Source organism: Apteryx mantelli, chromosome 2 (assembly GCF_036417845.1).
Source record: "Apteryx mantelli isolate bAptMan1 chromosome 2, bAptMan1.hap1, whole genome shotgun sequence".
Taxonomy (NCBI): domain Eukaryota; kingdom Metazoa; phylum Chordata; class Aves; order Apterygiformes; family Apterygidae; genus Apteryx; species Apteryx mantelli.
Window position 1 is genome coordinate 104738698 of NC_089979.1, and position 6954 is coordinate 104745651.

Consider the following 6954-nt stretch of genomic DNA (forward strand, 5'->3'; position numbering starts at 1 on the left):
TTTCTGATATGTAGTTAAAATTGAAGCTAATATGAGGCTACCTTAAAAAGAAGAATCAATCCCTTTTCTGAAATTATCATCTTTGCAGGACCTGTTTCCAGGCCTACTTTTTGTATGCTCATTATACATGGTCTTTGTTCTTTTTTTCTTTCTTCCTTATCACTGAAATAAATGAAACTTTTTAGAAGGCTAACTGCAAAAAGAAGTGCTTCTTACATTTAGCTTCATTGCTTCCAGTGTTTTCCTGATCCACAGGCAGGTATAGTCTAAAGAAGCCAAGAATGAGCAAGGTATGATTTTCTGAAGAAATTAATTTTTTATTATTCTACTGCCCAGAAAATATCTTTTTTTATTGCATACATTTAACCTCTCCTCTCTCCTGCCCCTACTCTCTCTATTTTTTTCTTCTAGGTATTTCCCTTCTAGCTACATGCTGGCAAACTTGCCACAGTATGCTCTGGAGCTGAATACATCATGCATGAGGAAATCTGTTGTCTTGAGGTGTGTAGTTAAGCCTAGAAGCGGATGGTTACCTGTGAGACAGCTGTCTGATGTCCAAGGGCCAGGGCTGTGATGCTGTGTACCTTGCACTGCAAAACGCTGTGCCCTTGCTTCAGCTTGGACACGTGAGGAGGAACTGACCAGCTTCAGTGGTTGCACACTGAATCCCACACTGAATGATGAAGTACGTGGATAAGCAGTGGAAGGACTCTTGCTAAAATTGTCTTGGAAAGCAGTCATGATGGGAGAGATTAGTGGCGAGACTGTGCATTGGCATACCTATGAGAAAGCGTTTATTCTTCAAATGTGCTGGTAGTAGAAAAAGCTCCAAGGATGACCTCAGAAGCCACTGAAAAATATGAGCTGTGCAACTCCGCTTGTTGGTGTGGGGTTACGCGGAGAAGGGACTTGGCCCCCATTCCTGTATGCCTCTTGGAGTGGTTCTTTGCAGAGCTGCAAAATGATGTGATTCTCCATTCTCACTGCACCAGCAATTTTAGCTTACTTAAGATTATTGCAACCTAGGTTTTGAGTTACATGACAAAGTAAGGTATTGCTATAATAATTATAATAGTCCAAATTGTGTAAGTGTCCAGAGGCTGAGTAGCAAATGTACACACCACAGTAGCATGTGGAAAGGATGGTTTTTCAACTAGAATATTTCTCTAATTGCAAAGGAAATTAGGTAAGCAGTTTATGTAGGAGAAGCAGAACCAAAAGGAAAGCTCTTAGCTTTCCCCTGCATGTACACAGTTTTTCTCCAGAGAAGCTGTGGTGATCCTGCAAAATTTGACAAGGAGGGTGTAACATGTCCTTCCCTATTTTCTGGAAATCCCACCCTCTTTCCACAGCTTATCTGAAGCTTCTATTTTGCACATTGGTATTTGTGCAAAGTTTTCAGCAAGCCTCATGTTTTCTATTGTAAACTAGCCTGCTAACTGAATCCATCATACCTTTCCCTTTCTTTGGAGCACATTATTCTCACGTTGCTATCCTCCTGGGATTTTTTGTTTATTTTTCCTGAGATAGTTGGGAGGAGAAAAAGGCTAAATAGGGTGGTTTGGAATTGTCTTATTTTGTTTTTAAGGCTGAGGAGAGGATCCCAACTTGCTAATTTGGATGATTACCATAAAAGTGGTTTTGAGCAGCTCATTGTATGTCTGTAGGAAAACTGACAAAAGCTCTGCAGTTCCATGCATCAGTCAGAGGGCTGCTTTTGCAGTAGTGTTTTCCTTTCTCTCTGTGCATCATTTAAAGACATTTGCATGTCAAAAGTTGTCTAACTTCAATTAATCATAGAAAGGATTATGTATCTTGGTATGTTTGGCCAAAATAACCTGAAATTTTAGGTAACAGATAAGATCTTTCAGTAACAAAGAAATGAAAGGAAAACTGGCAACTGTTGTTTAAAATTCTTTTATAAATTATTAAATATTTTGAGTTACACACACATATAGTGTAAACACACTCACATACACGTACACAGATGTAATCTAAAGGCTTAGATTTGTGCCCTTTTTACAGCTCTAGGAATTAGTGCAAGGACCTGCCAATGTGGATTCCTGAATTTACTACCCTTTGAAGAGGAAACCTAGTCAGCAGTTGGAGAATAAGCAAGTATTAGAAGACCTGACTACCAGTCTTGATTTTGTCAGTAACTCACTGCATGATCTTGCATAAGAAATTTAGGCTTTCTTTGCCACAATTTCCCTTTCAAGAAAGGGGGGAGGATCTAATAGTTTCACGTTTGACAAACTGATTTTGCATTTAAGGATAATCAAGACAAGAGACAAACTCCTCCGTAGTATAAAAGACATGCAACTATTAAGAATGGTAGAATCAAAATTTTTGTTGAAATGCACTGGTTTTGGCCTGTATTAGTTCTGTGGTAATAACCCTTATGGAAGAGAGTAGTTTCTTTCTTCTTCACTGCTGAATTTGATGTGTTAATTTTTCTACACAATCTTCTACCACTCTTCATTTCCTTGCTGGTCTTCTTATCACTTCTGGTACATTTCTCCCTACCTTAAATGACCAAATTATGATTCAGCCATCAAGAACTATTTTACAAAACTCAAACAGATACCTATAGTCTCTTTCTTCTGGTTTGGGCTTTTTAAATGTTTTTAATTGTGTCTCAGACAGCTTACATTTACGAAGGGATTAGTGAGACAGAAGTTTCCAGAGCAGAAGTAATCATTCAAATTCGTACCAATTTTTAATGAGTCTAAAAAACCCCAAAACCCTACATACATGTGCAAGTGTGTTAAGTGCATTTCCCATGTGCATTCACTATAGACTATGCAAATAAAATACTATATATATAGTTAGACTGTATTCATATGAATTTCGTGACTGGATGCAATGCAAAAATGAGAGTTTACAAATGTCTATTCCAAGGTAAGACTTCTGAGGTGGAGAGGTAAATCTGAAATGTGCTGTGCTAAAAAATCCAAAAGTAAAATTTATATGACAGTGCTTCTGTTGGTGCCTACTAACCTATGTTTTTCTGCAAACATTTACTCCCTCTTCTTTTTCCATTTGTCCAGCACAATGGCGGATGATCCTGTAGTGTCTCCCATTGCCATGCACAGGAATCTCCATCAGACAATGCAGGTACGTATTTGTATAATATAACTATCAGTGAAACAAAACTACAGTGTTTGAATCCAGGTCTGAACTTCCCCAAATTTTAAGAGCTCTTTGAATCTCTGTTTTAGTTTATATGAAGTATAAAAGCTGCAGGATGTTTAGTCCTTGTCAATGCAGCAGGAATACTATAAACTAAAAGCTGCAGTTAACTAGATTACGTGATACTACATACTTTAAAAGAAAAAAGAAAGGATGACGAGAAGAAAAAACAGCTCTCCACTTGTAGTATATCATATACCCCTGTTAACCTGTCCACAATCATTTAAGTTATTTTCCCAGGCTTTTTAGTAAAGTTTCAGCCAAATCCATCTTCATGAAGCTCTAGCACACAAGTAGGCTCTGACAGGCTCATGAAGCTTTAAAGAAAGAGTACCCCGTTCTTGATACTGCGTCCCAGGGGCCTGTCTCTGCAGGTTGCCTGGCCTGCTGGGGCCAGGGGGAGAGATGGTTGGTGCATTTGGGGTTCTTGGCTTTGTCCTTCACAGTAAGGAGCTTAAACAGGTTGTACCCGAGGCCAGTATCAAAACTCGTATCCAGTCACTATGAAATTCAGTGCATTCAAAAAGATGATACTAGTTCAGACTCAATGTTACTGTTTGTTCGTAGGATGACATGACGATTATGGACATTATATAGAAAATCAGGACCCATTGAAATTAGCCTCTAAAATCTTAACCGACTTCACGGAGATGAGGATTTTGGCCCTGAAACCTTCAGTACAGACTTGACAAGCCCCTGCCTGCATCATAGCTTTCCCTAGAAAATACCAAAGAGCAACCTCAGGCAAACAGTAGGTTCAAAATTAAAATTTAATCTGGCTGAACACTGAGTGGGAAACAAGAAGTGAAAACTGTGAACTGTGCCCAGATCCATTCAGATCACTTCTAGGGACAGTTTTGATACCAAATTATCCTTGTTATGCAAATTTCCTCACCAACCGGCTGGTTCCCAGTTATGCATGGGGAGAAGCAGTGGCCACATCTGCTTCCCGTTTTGCCATTTCAGAGACAAGCCATCTGTTTGGCCTCATCCCGAACAGCCTGCTCAGTGCTGATTAACTTCCTCACCCCACCAGCCCCAGGCTCACTGTCTGCTGCAAGGTGTAGATTTTTTTTTTTTTCTAACTGCTTATAAACCAGAACCTTCACTTCTCTCCCAAGGGACAGGAAGGCGTTGGTTTGTGTGATTTGCAGCCGCCACCAGCAGCAGAACCAGCAGCAGCTGCCCTCTATCACTTACATGTTTAATATGTGTGGTTGGGACAGATAAAACTGGGAATCATTCTGTGACCTGGGACATCCTTTAAAGCAGTGAGATCTTACTTTAAATAAATAAAGAAAAAATTATAAGGCTAAATGGTTGATTCAGCAAAAGCCTCACTGCAGTTAATAGGGGTTTGTTCATTCAGCGAGGAGTACAATTTCACCCATGCTCGTTGCAGTCCACTTTTTTATATAAAAGCGATGCATAAGGGCCTGTGAATTGCTGTTGTCTGAAGCCTGGCTTTGGATATCTCACTCCTCTCTTTCTGATGAGAAAAAGCTATCCCATTTTCACAGAAACTCTGATAAAGTTTGGCCCTCCTGGTTTTGAATATCCATCTCTTGGCACCTGTGGCAGGGTTTTCAGAAATGCCACGTGTCCACAGCTCCCGGTGATTTAAATGAGAATTGCATGCTCAGCAGCCCTGAAAATTCAAGACCTATGCAACCAACAGAAAAGGTGAGCCAAAAATTAAAAAGCCTGGGTTCTCTATATGTGAAGTGGATGATGAGACTCCTTTTTAAATTAAGACTTCCACTCCCTTCTGCAGGCCACGTCTCCCCAATTAATTTTTTGTCTTTCGTGATGCATCAGGTCCAGAAGTTGTGCTCATGCACCATTTTCCTTGCAGACAGGCAGTAGATTGTGTTTCATGATGGAGGACAGGGCTTAGTCGGCCCATAGCAGATATGGATGCCCTGGAGCACCAACTCCAGACACAACAGGAACAGTTTTTTCAGAAATCAAATATTTTGATTTCCTATTGCAGCATTTTCAGCTTTCGGTTTGCCACAGCTCCTGAAAACTTGAACCTTTCAGTGAAGCCTCTTCTCTCTCCTACACTTGTGACCAGCTCTACTCACAAGCTGCTAAAAGCAATGTGATATTCTCATTGTTGCTCACCAGTTTTCCCCTAATAAAATATTGAATGAATGCATTTTTTTCCTACACAGAAAAAAATAGGAAATTGTTGCATTATCAGATCTGCGTGCTCCAAGCCTGGCTCTGAGTTCTCATTTTGATATCTACTAAGAGAATCTGGGGTGTTTTAGTGTATTTCTTGCTTGAAAGGACTGGTTAGAAAATGTTGGTTGCTGAACACATCTAGATACTGGTTTGATGTTTTGATGCTTATGTGCCGACTGCGAAGCCTGTTTAGGGGCACAAGGCTGAAAATACTCACTCCTCATAGTTGTGTGTTTGCGTCTACATAATACATCATGTCTTTGCACCTGCAGCAGTTTCTGATGTAATTTAATCAAGATAAGGGACTAGCAAAAAATACAAATAAAGATGATTTCAAGAAAAGTCTTTGAAACATAACAGATATGCAGGATATGTTTTTAGCTATACAGACTTTCATTTAAATCTGTGGATGTCTCTACCGAAGTCAAGGATTTAATAACATTGATTGAGAATATTATATTTGATCTAGTTTTGTGATTGGTATTTAACAACTTGATTTACCTTCCAGGAGAGCCACCTGCTGAAACAGAAATTTGCAGTTCATTTTGTTTACTAAGAGCTATCTATTACGATACACAAAAAATTACTACATTAAGACCTCTCTTCTTAAAGAAGGGTGGCTATAGTTTACGATCAACCCATACCACAATAACTTCAGAAAAATCTAGATTTTTGGGAACCTGTTAGAGTTACTGATTATAATGCCGTTAGAAAATTTTTCTTTCATCTCATTTTGTTCATAAAGTGTTACAAACAGAAGTGTTTCTAAAACTTTACAAACTGCGCTTTTGCTAAACAAAACAATGATCCCTGTTTCCCTTAACTATGTGTTAGGAAATTGCCTGCACTGGAATCTGAAAGAGCCAGAGACACCCGTAGAAAAATCATCTTTGTTACAGTAAGTACTAGAAGTAATTTCTCCGTGGTTTGTTTTGAATTGCCTTAACCCTACAAGCAGGAGGAACTGTGTTCTGCAATGACCTCGCCTTGCTCATGGGAGAGGGGCTAGAGGAGAGCCCCGGCCAGGCAACAGTGTGCTTCGCAGCAGCCGCTCGCAGCAGCAGTGTGGCTTTTGTGGCCAGGGGCATGGTGGCGAGGCTGCAGCAGCTTTAGGATTTGCTCTTCAGCTACTCCCACATGCAGACAGTGGCAGCCTGGGGTTGCTGCACCAGACCGTAACACTTTCCTGTCCCTGCATCTTGCTTCAGCTGTAGGTGGCCCCTTCCTTGCGTCCTGTAGCAGAAGAGCTCAAGGGCTTCTTAAACCCAACTAGTCTGCAAAAGAAGCTGAACACACCTTTTTTTGTTTGTTTGCTTTTAATTATTCTCCCTTTCCAGCAAGCACAGCCTTCTTCTAAGTAAGACCACTTACCCCTCCTGCTTGCGTGGCTTTGCCACCCCCCACGCCGCCCCCGGGGCCCTGCCAGAGAGACAGCAGCGCTGAAGCCACGGGGATTTGCCTGGGGTGGGCACGTCACCCCCTGCCACAGGCCCATGGCCGGCATCAGGCTGGCACCAAGGGGGCTCCATCCTCTCTTGTCTTACAAGATACATCTCACTTTGCAGACATAAG